This window comes from Peromyscus californicus, unplaced genomic scaffold (assembly GCF_007827085.1).
Source record: "Peromyscus californicus insignis strain IS unplaced genomic scaffold, ASM782708v3 Scaffold_9__1_contigs__length_137607984, whole genome shotgun sequence".
In the NCBI taxonomy this organism is placed as follows: Eukaryota; Metazoa; Chordata; class Mammalia; order Rodentia; family Cricetidae; genus Peromyscus; species Peromyscus californicus.
The window spans coordinates 67,031,053-67,042,633 of NW_026294617.1; the positions used below are offsets into that span (position 1 = coordinate 67,031,053).

At 45.2% G+C, this 11,581-nt stretch overlaps 1 long non-coding RNA gene across 1 annotated transcript; it reads right to left on the bottom strand.

Annotated features, from left to right (window-relative positions):
• Positions 1-3,673: 3,673 nt before the first annotated feature.
• On the bottom strand, positions 3,674-11,476 carry LOC128105652 (uncharacterized). Its single transcript, XR_008216435.1, has 2 exons — positions 11,362-11,476; positions 3,674-8,483 (listed from the first exon to the last, which is right to left on the bottom strand). It is a non-coding gene; the product is annotated as an uncharacterized LOC128105652 (long non-coding RNA).
• Between the last annotated feature and the right edge of the window lie 105 nt (positions 11,477-11,581).

Genomic DNA, 11,581 nt, shown 5'->3' on the forward strand with positions numbered 1-11,581 from the left:
AGATGAAAGACTGGAATCAGCTGGGTAACCCTCCCTTTCCATGTGGCGGTCTGGAGGTTTTCCAATGTGTTTCCTCTAATAGGGATTCTGTGCTTCTTAACTATCAGCTCAGGGTGGAAGCTGCAAGTTATCCCAAAGGCCAGGCCCAGACCTGCACAGCTGACTTCTGATGTCAGTCTGTCATAGGCCAGCCAAAATGCAGAGAGTAGATTCCTCCTATCAAAGGAGACCTATCTTGAATCCGTCATGTGTAGTAGTCTTAGAAGAAAAGATGGGTAAGCAAAAAAGGAAGGGGCATCCCTGGGATAAAGAAAGCCAGGGAGAGCCTCCTGAGGCGAAGATTGAAGCTTTGTACTTGTCTAAAAGAAGGAACCAAGCATCCCACCCCACCCCAGACATCTCTGTCTATTCCAAACCTAGCTCAGCCTGGCTGGATCTCAGGTATGACTCCCACTATTTCTAAGTCTAGCCTGTGGTCTAGAACACTCTCTACAGCACCTGACCCTCTGCCAGACCCCTCTACCACTGTCCTTTCACTGTCCTGCCTGTCAGGACCGCCTCCTCCAACAGTGTGCTCACTGTCCACTTTCTGGGCACTTCCTCTGCAGCAGGGGCTGGACTAACTGTTTTCTAGGTGTGGAAACTGAGATCTGCAGGCGAACGAAACACACCCAAGCTCCAGAGGTCACTCAAAAGGCTTTAAACCCTATACTAGACATCTCATGTAATTACCACCATATAACTGAGCTACCCATAGTCTATGCCTGGACCTTACAGGCATCAGCAGGGAGAGGGGAGGCTAGAAACCTTCAGAATGCGGTCAAGAACCCCTCAGAGAGCAGAAAGGGGGAAAAGGAAACCAGTAACCCTAAATCCTTAAAGGAAAGAATGTCAGAAATCTTTGTTACGAAAGTTACAGTGCCAGGCTGTAATCCAGCCACCCGTACGACTAAGGCAGGAAGAGATATGGATCAGCAGTAAAGCACTTCTTTAGCATGCATGTAGGCCCAGGGCTAGTCCCCAACATCACCAAAGAAAAAGTTACAGTCAAGGGGTTTTGTTCATATATGTTACTATGCATCATGGGATGCAGGTTAGCTCAGTGGTGAGGGCAAATCGGCGTATACCATGACTGAACACTGCTTACACAGAGATAAAAAGACCTAAACAGGAGTGAGAACTGCCCGGTTCTTCTGACAGTGTGAAAGCATACTTACCACACCCCACTTAACTGGAAGTTAGGCTCTGACAATTTCAGTTCTGTGGAATGCAGCAGCAAATCCGGAAGTGAAAGGGACCTTTGAAAACCAAAAATAGCTGACAAAGATTGAATCAAAGCCAGGTCCTCAGGGCGCTGCTGGGGCCCGGCTGGACTGTACTGAGCAGAGTACTTCAGAGGTTTGACCTGTGGTCTAGTCAAGGGCCTCAAGAGCAAAGTAGGACAGGTGAAAGTTTCCTGGAGAGAAATGCAAGTAGCGTAGCCATGAAGGACAGACAGACACTGTCCCTCTGCTATGGGAAAGCATTAAAATGCCTCACCGTACAATGACTGGTGCTTTATCAAGCCCACACACACATTACATCATCATATCTCTACACAAGGGTGGGAAGTAGGCAACCACGCGAAAACAAACACTCAGAGGCTTCATGGCTTTGCCATGACCACACAGATGAGTGAGCCTGGAGCCAGGAGTGACCCTGCTCTTATGATGTCCAGCAAAGTTTCTCATGATGTTCCCTATACCATGACTTGACGCTTTCTCCATGCTATCTCCCCCTTTCATAATGGTGATCATGAGTCATCAGGAAAAGATTAGTCTCTGTCTAGCAAACTGTTAAAAAAAAAAAAAGATAGGGAAGTAGTTAATACTTTTTTTACACTAAAAATAGAAGATCAAGTTTGGCATTTGAAATAAAGTTCAGCTTTCCGGTATCAGGTATTTTATAAATTCCCATCATTTGCTTCTTACCCTTAATTGCCACAGCACTAGCGCGGCACTGATGTGTGGATGCAGCTGGGGGCCTCCTGAGCACTTCCGTCTCTAGTCTACTGCCCTGACTCTACTTCTGCACTCACACCCCGTTCTTAACTGGGTCTCTGCCTCCCGTTCTGACCCCTTAAATGTATCCTCCACTCACATCATTGTGAGCAATCCGGCAGGAGAAAAAGCCCAGCTCCCCCACAGCTATGGTAGAGACACGATGATGTAAACCTCAGTCCACTACCCAACTCCCGACACCCTCGTTGGCCCCACCTCGCCATTCCCTGCTCTATACAGGGGCTTCTACAATACCAAGGCTTGTAAGCTTCCCCCATGTGTCTAGTGGCCACTGGCTAAAACACTCTTTATCTAGCCCTTGATTTCAGTACATCTCTAAAGACTTGAGCACATTTTTCATTTGGGCACACTTTCTTGGTGTCCTCATAATATTGCCATGCCTCTCTGCTTGCCCTGCATCAACTCGGACATTCGTGTTATAAGTCCAGGAGGAGAGCAGCTGAAAACGGGGTTGTTGTCTCCTCGAAAGAAGTCTGGAGGTAGATGGATCCAGGGTTGCCATGGTGATGTCACAGCTCTAGGTTAGCATCTCTAACATTTTCCTGGCCCTCTACAAGATGTCTGTAGGACCTCCAAGCTCACATGACAACATCAAGAAAGTATATTAGCTCATAAGGCTGGCACAACAAAGTACCACTGACCAGGTAGCTCCAGCAGTAAGAATGTATCTCAGCCCGAAGGCGAGAAGTCCAGAACCAGGGTGCTGACAGGGCTGGTTTCTTCTGAGGCTTCCCTCCTCATCTTATAGACAATTGTTTCTCTCTCTCTCTCTCTCTCTCTCTCTCTCTCTCTCTCTCTCTCTCTCTCTCTCTCTCTGTGTGTGTGTGTGTGTGTGTGTGTGTGTGTGTGTGTGTGTGTGTGTCTGCCCTCTTCTTGTAAGAATCCAGTTACATTGACCGGGTCCTACCCTAATGGCCTCACTTAACCTAATTGCCTCTTGAACATCCTACTTCCAAATTTAGTCACATTCTGAGGTGCTGCAAGTTGAGACTTAAGTATATGAACTTGGGGGCCACAGGATTCAGCCACAACAAAGATTCTATACGAGCCACCTTCTCTGAGATGTCTTTTCAGGTGAAAGGTCTTCCCTAGAACCTTCCAGTGGACTGGCGGGACAAGACCTAATAACCTGTCCCTTTCCTAGGAAAGCTTCCCCACACTGGGGAATGGGGAAGGGTGTGCTCTGGATCCTGAAAGAACAGTGGGAAGGGTCACAGAGCAAGCTACCAATTGATCTTGCCAGACTATGCCCCACACCAGCAAAGCAGTCTGCTCAACAGGACATGTGCACCTCTCCTGCTAGCTCTCTGAAGCGGAGTCCAGTGCTTCGGCCGAGAGGGCCCCTCATGGCCAGCACAGCGCCTGGTTCAAAGGGAGTGCTCAACCACCTCCTGCTAAAGGAATAAACAAATAGAATTTAATGAACTAGATGAACCTGTTTGCATTATATTTGATCACAGCATTAAATCTTGTTCATATGTTTGGCTTGCATAGTCTGTGGATCAGACCTTTAAATAATTGTAGGGTGCATTACTGATGAAACTGCTATTACCACCAAGTTCTGTGAGCTCTGTCGCCCCCAAATCTGTGTTGCTTCACGAATTTTTGTTGAATGAATAAAAATGGATAAATGAATAATTAAAATATGTTAAGTAATATGAGCTAAGAAGTTACAGTTTCTAGAAAGCACTATCTTCTAGAACTGGCATCTATCTGGCCCGTGCTCACAAAGGTGGGTGCCATAAAGTATGTTTCTATTTGTCATAAAGAATGGTCCAGATGAGTGGTTGGGGATTTAGCTCAGTGGTAGAGCGCTTGCCTAGCAAGCACAAGGCCCTGGTTCGATCCTCAGCTCAAAAAAAAAGAATAGTCAAGAGGACTGTGGCCAATAGGCTTAAGGCTATCATTCATGCTCAGAGCAAGTCAACGAGAAGTAAAGCTACTTGATGTGGCATTTGAGTTTGGCTCAGTGGAGTGACAGGATGTCACAAATACTCAGAGAACTGCTGGGCTCTATCAGCACACCTCGCCTTTGCTCCACAAAACCCACATATTTAATCTTTGGTATTCTACAGAGCAGAGGATGAAAGCACCTCACGAATGAACAGCATTAACTGTGGGGGTAAGTGACTGATTGGATGGTGATTCCCCAAATTCTGATCACCTGCCCCCCATGTTAGAGAGACTCGTGATTTCCAGAAAAGTCATGCTTCTCTCTTTGCATCAAACCATGCAGATAAACGAGGAGCCAGAGAGGCAGAAACTCAGTCACTACAAGTAACCAGGTTCCCAGGGCAGTGTATTTTGGCACCAGGAGACACGCTTTGCAACTGAGAGCTGAGTCTCCTCTCACCCTGTTTCAGACCCAAAGGACTCTTCCTCCCTCGCACAGTTCAAATAATGAGGTTCAATTAAAACATTCAGGTTCAATTAGTGTGTAAGGGCTTCAGAGGCTGTCTCGGGGCAAAATATTTTCTGTGAGTAACTGAAGAGAAACTAGCGCTGTTCTAGACCAGTATGGTAGCATGCAGGGGCAGGAGACAGCTTGGTCTGCAACCAACAACTGTATCGTAGAGGAGCTGGACAAGATGGCACTTGTGTGTATTCGTGCTCTGGCTGTGCCTGTTCCCTGGGCCCCAAGGGCTTTCCTAACAGCCAGGAGAAGGATTGCATGCTAGGGTGCTTTCCTAACACGTTGTGACTCTTTCTTCTTTCTTTAAAGCATTGGTAGCCCAGAATTTTGCTGGGGGAAAAAAAAGAAAAGAAAAAATAACCTGTTACTATAATGATGTTTTTTTTTTATTGTACCAATAAACTAGGTCTTAACACATTCTAAGCACATTAGCCAAACTTATTATAATAAACTATTGTTGAGAGAAAAATATCCTGGCAATGTATGTATCTAGAAATTCTGCCTTTGGGGTTGTTGCCAAAGCATGATAGATTCCCAGTTCCTTATGATGTCCCATTGTTGTGCATGAACTTGCTCCCCTCTGCCTGCTGCCAACATAATCACTAGCTTTCCTTTGATGTTTTCTGCTTTTTTTGTTTTGTCTCTCCCCGCCCCCCACATCTGTCTCTGTCTCTCCCTCTCCCTGTCTGTCTCTGTCTCTCTCTATCTTTCTCTTTCTTGAGACAGGGTCTTATGCAGCCCTGGCTAGTTTCCAAACTCTCTAAGTTGTCAAGAGTGACCTTGAATTCCTAACCCTTCTTCCTCCTGCTGCTAAATGCTGGGATTGCAGGTGTGCACCACCACACAGTGCTTGTCCTCTCCTGTCTATCATGGCTTCGCCTCTCTGGCAAGCTTCATACACTTAAGCACACAGCTATCTGGAATCCCATTACCTGGACTGCTGCTAATTGGCATGCCACAGATCAAAGGCACAGTGACTGATGAGACACCACAAGATCATACAGTGACTTTTGAGCCATTTAGAAAATATTTGAGTGCATTCAGAAAAGTTTAACATTAGTAGCTGAATGGATTCTGTAGATGTTGTTTCCATGTTACCCCAAGTATATTAATAAACTACAAAGAAATACATTCCAATAAATCAAGATGATGTGGACAAGCTGGAATGAAAAATACAACAAAATTAGTGGGTAGAAATTCATGCAACTACTACATACTCTGTCTACTTAACAGAAGAGCCTTGAGTTAGCACTCCCTCTGAGAAAGCCAAGGCAATACTGGCTAGCAACTCAGGGCAAAGTTTGGAGACACTGAAACAGTTGGTCTTATCCAAGGCCATCTGTTTGTTATTGTTTTTTAAATGTCCAAATAAAAAAAGGGAACAGTTTCACTCTGTGCCTAGCTAGTCAGGCAGGGTCTATGGAGGACTGTGTATTGTTATGAAGGCCACATTAGAAAGGGAAAGGAACTAAAGATGTTTCTTTTGGCAACTCCAATGTAATAGCTGTCTTCAAATAGCTGAGGTGTATCAAATGAAAGAAACATTACATTTAACCATGTAGTACCAGAGCCCAGAACTAAATGTCATGATTAGAAATGTCCAAGGAACATGTGTCAGCTCCATAGGAGATAAGACTTTCTACGATGTTTATGGTGATCAAAACATTAGACTTTGGTGAACTTGAGCAGAGGCCAAGACTTGGGCAGAAGACTTCTAGGACACAGTAATTTCTATTCTTGGCCCTGTGGTAGGAGCTGAAATCTTTTATTGTACTATGGCTTCCCCATGGTCCGCCATACATTTTCATGCTCTCTTTTGTAGGTATGATATACTTTACAATGAAAAACCATTGACTGGGTTGTGAGTTAAGTGGTGAACATCACATCATTGTGTGGGTTCAAGGAGAAGCTGGTGGCTCTGGATGTAAGGGTAGAAAGATGATTTCTGGTGCCCACTCATCTTCAAGATCCTGGGACATACACGGGCAATTTTTTGTTTTGTTGCTCTTGTTGTTGTTCAAGGCAGGGTTTCTCTGTGTAGCTCTGGCTGTCCTGGAACTCACTCTGTAGACCAGGCTGGCCTCGAACTCAGAGATCCACCTGCCTCTGCCTCCTGAGTGCTGGGATTAAAGGAGTGAGCCACCACTGCCCAGCTCATGGGCAATTCTTATAGCAAAGCTCTCCTAAAGCATTAAAGCAACAGCCTTTAATTAACTTCATGGGAGGCCTCACTTGTGGCCGGCTCAAAATGAGCACTGCTGGTGTTTACTAGACTATGACCCCGTGTGTCTCCTGCAGCGGCTATCATTTTATAGGCTGTTACACAGGAGAAAGAGATAAACACAGTTTCTGCCCTCTCCAGATGGCAAGTGACACTGATAGTAATAAAAAGAAGAGAATGAGAGCCAGCTATGAACAGTGAATAAATATAAACTAAATAAAAATGTTCATGTAGTGAGCAGGTCAAGGTTTGGGGTATTGTAAGAGTGGGAAACAAATGCCAGGCCTTAGAGAACACAATCTAAATGCGTTCCAACCAGAAGCTCGCCCTCCTTTCCCATTAATTTCCATGGGCTTACTGGAAGAAATGAGCCTTGGAAACGTATAGACTGGCAATCAAACGTTTGGGCAGGGGAATCTTTCTCCAGGGCTGCCAGGAATAAAACAAAGCCAAAATAGCCTGAGTGGCCATTTCCTCCTGCAGATCCTGTTCTGCTATCCTGCTCTTCATGATCTCTCACTACCCTCTCCGCTCTACTGACCTGAACGGGAACTAAGACATCAAAAGGGGAAATGAGAGGCAGGGGTATGTGTGGACTATGATGGATGTGGAATCCCGGAGAGTCCTTGAGTCCCCAAGTCATTGCGAATAAACAGCCAAGCCCTCTGCTCCTTCTAATTTAGCTGTAACTTGGAGCAAAGTTACTTCTGCTTTGGACCCACGTAACCTTTCATCTGGGGATCCCCAATCATGTTACCGACATTAATTCCTCTATCCTTACAATGACCTTAGGTTGATGGGAAAAACAAACCAAACAAGACCTTACAAGCTACCCTAGCCAGTGTGCTAAAATGCAAATAATATCTAGTCCAAGTTTATTTTATAATTTATCTTCACTTTACCGAGGAGTAAACCAAGGTATTATAGGTACAAACACACCAATTTCATATCAGCCTTTCTGTCTTTGATTTAATCAATGTCAATAATGTTTTAGTTTGTTTTTTTTTTTTCCTTCCTGGAATTTATTTATTTGCTCAGAGTCTCATGTACTCTGGACTGGCCTCAGATTCAGTACATAGAGGAAGAAGATTTTGAATTCTTGATCTCCTACTTCTACTCCCAAGTGCTGGGATTATAAGTGTAAGCTGGCACACTGGTTTGTATGGTGCTGGGAATCCAACCTGGAGTTCTATGTATACTAGGTATACTAGGCAAGCACTCGACCAGCTGAGTGCATCCCAGTCCCCTACCCCAGAAAATCCTACCGTGATCACTTCATGGAGAAACTGAAAGAGAGTGATTGACATGTACCACCTGAGGCTAGGCCTCAGAAAATCATGCTTAAGTTCTAAGAAACCCAAGAGCCTAAATTCTGGGGGGAAAATTTTTTTTTTTAAATCATTAGATTTTGAAACAGGTTTAAAACACTGAATCTATTCAAAATTTGTAAAAATTATGTAGTAACTGCTGTCAAGTTTGAGCTCTTGATACCAAAAATAGTGTGTTATCAGGGATGGCAGCAAAAGTAATCATGATCCAGAGTTTAGAAATGCTATTACTCTGTCCTCACCAAGAACAGCAGCAGAGTTCCCTCTTGGCTAGGAGGAGGTGGACACTCGAGGGAAGCTAGTAACGTCTAGTCAGAGAACAGTTAGCAGACACAGAACAGGGACTGCAACCTGGGTCTCTGAAATCCAGTCCAGTGAGGAGACATTTTGGAGGAACGAGGCTTTCTGCCTTCTAGAGGTGGCCAAGAAGTGGGTGAAGCCACGCTCACCAGCACCTCCGCCTACGACAACAGAGAAGAATGGGCATCATTACGCACTCCAGTGAAGGAACAGAGCCTCTGTGGGGGCCTGCAACCTAAGAAAGCACTCTAGGAAGAACAGATATATCCATGACACAGTCGATGGAGTATAAACAGTCACCTATTGCGGGAGCAGACAGGCAGGGATTTTATCATACACGGTCCAGGTAGGTTCAGGGTGTGGAAACCTATAAGGGCATAAATGAGAACGGGAACAATTAAGTAATGAAGCTGGAGGTAGGGAAGGGAGACAATCCAGGAGGGGTTGTTAGAAGAAAAATAGATTTAGGGGAATTTCCTCTTGTGTTTTTTTTTGGGGGGGGGTTGTTTTGTTTGTTTTTGTTTTTGTTGTTTTTGAAGACAAGGTCTCATGTAACCCAGGCTGCCCTCAAACTCCCTATATGGATGCTCGCCTTAAACTCCTCCTGATCCTCCTCTGCCTCCCAAGTGCTGGAATTACAGGCATGTGCCACTCTACCCAACTCTTTTTTTTTTTTTTTCTTTTTCTTTTTAGGGATCAGAGAGGAGCTGTATCTTGATAAGAATGGAATTTTCAGAGTACATGGCTTAGGATGGAACCTCGTCCTGGATGTGGGACAATTACAAACAGGGGTTGGGAGGGGGAGGCAGGCAGGGTGAAGTTGCTCTGAGCAACTGGAAATTCAGGAGTGATTACAAGATAGCTGGACTACCAGGCTATCTCTACGGGTTTCCACGCCCATGCTGTAGAAGGTACATGCTCTCCTCGTTTCAAGAGAATCTTCAACTTGTAAAAGCCTGTATGCAACAGATGCTGAAGGCTGCCATGAGCGCTGAATTCAGTACATAGGTAACTGGGCAGGAAGTCCCTAGCAGTCCCAATCTTCCCCACCCGACCCCTCCCAGATTCCGACACCACAGTTAAGGTCTCCAGAGCACAAATGCCTTACCCAGACCCGTCCAGTCCAGTTTGCTTTATTGAAGCTAAATTCACCTGTTGAACTTCAGGCAGGTGGTTAACTAGATTCTCAGAATAAGAACTCTGTTGAGATCTGCCGTGATATAAACATTTCTCAAGATATCAATTCAGACTCATGCCAAGGACTGAGACCTGTTCATCTCTGTAAATCATGTTAACTCATCCTCTGTGACTCCCAATTAGTTAGAGAAAGAGAAATAGCCACAGAAAATCATTAGTCTAGAGAAGCGAGTAAAAATATCTACAGAAAGAGTCCCCATAACTCCGGCTACTGGTTCTTCTTTAGTGCTGGCTCTAAGTGTGCCCATCTAAACCACAAGGTAAAGGCTGGCAACCTCAAGAGTTTCTGGAGAAACCACTCATTCTGATCACCCTGGTTTCTGAATTAACAATGACTAAGAACTGCATGAATGATATGAAAATCTGAGGAGTCTTATCAGTCTTGAGATCATTTGGTCACCATGTATCCATATGCTGTGTTTACACTGTACTGTTCTCTGTCCTAAGTCATCCACATTGTGTTAACGCGTCAAACATGGCAATGAAATACCTATCCTATATATATATATATCCCCTACACAACAGGATACAGCTAAACAGCTACAGGAGTCCAAAAGAATACTCCGTAAATGTCGTGTTCTGATGAGGCGCTGACAGTGAGTGCTCAAGCAAGGGGACAAAGCCAAGAGCTGAAGGCAAGAGACCTGAAACAGGTTCATTTAGCTCAGTGGTTCTCAACCTTCCTGAGGCTGCAACCCTTTAATACAGTTCCTCAAACTGTGGTGACCCCAACCATAAGATTATTTTCGTTGCTACTTTATAACTGTAATTTTGCTACTGTTATGAATCGAAATGTAAATATTTCTGGAGATAGAGGTTTGTCACAGGGGTCACAAGCCACAGTTTTAGAATCACTGATTTAGCTAAACCCTAGCATTTTGATCTGTTCAACCTAACAGAGAAGACGGTTTCTAGACTGTACAGAAACATTTCTACCCTCAAAGTGCTCATATTGGTAGTCCTCTTAACGGCATTTAAATCTTGTTCACTGTGTTTACTTTCATAGTAAGACTTTCTAACTAGAAGGTGTGGGGAAAGCCTGACCTCAGCAACACTATTATTCCTTCTTTTTTAAACAAGTAAGGCAACCTTAGGCCATACTTAATGAGCTTATCAATGACTCAAGAACCAACCCATTGTTAGCCTCTTGTAGTGGCACACACCTTTAATCCCAGCAATTGGGAGGCAGAGGCAGGCGGATCTCTGTGAGTTTGAGGCCAGCCTGGTCTACATAGTGCGTTCCAAGGCGGCCAGAGGTTACACAGTAAGGCCCTGCCTACAAACAAACAAACAAACAAGAAGCCAGATGTGGTGGTACATTTCTATAATCCCAGCACAGCACAGGATAATTACAAATTCATTGGCCAGCCTGGGGAGGTGCTAACAGGCATGTCCAAAACTAGAAGCCAACCTTTTAACAGCTGATGATAATATTTTCATGTTCTGTGTCGTTCACAGGAAGGAAAAGCTGCGTGCAGTTGATATGCGTTCCATAAAAACTGGTCTTCAATTCCTCCTGTCACCTTCGCCTCCCCCACTTTTCACCACTTTTTTTTTTATTTTCACACACTTAACCTTTACCGATCCCAACTCTGCCTCTCTCTGAAGAGAAACTTGGGCTGGGAACCATTTGGAATGACGGAAACTGATTTCTGATCTCTTATCACTAACTCTTGAACAAAGTTTGTTTCGGACAAATTTGTAATTGCTTAATCAGGAACAAAAGGCAAAGGGGACGGGAGGGGGGGTGGTGTTTGAATGGCAAAGACGTGCACTTTACAATACTTGGATGAGGCCGACCAGGAGGACTAAAATGGGAGACAAGCGAGGAAACGATCCTACCCCCTGGGCTGCGCAGGGAGGAAAGGCCAATGCCGCACGAGCTTCAGAAGCTTCTGGGCTCCCGTCGGTGCGGAAGCGCGCTCCTTCCACGCGTGGTTTCGGGCACACAGCCTCCGAGCCACGGAGGGGCACCGGCACCTTCGGAGCGGAAGCGGCGTCGGCTCGGGACACCGCCCCCTCCCACCCGGCCTGGGGCGGAAGTGACGAGAGCAGCCGCGGA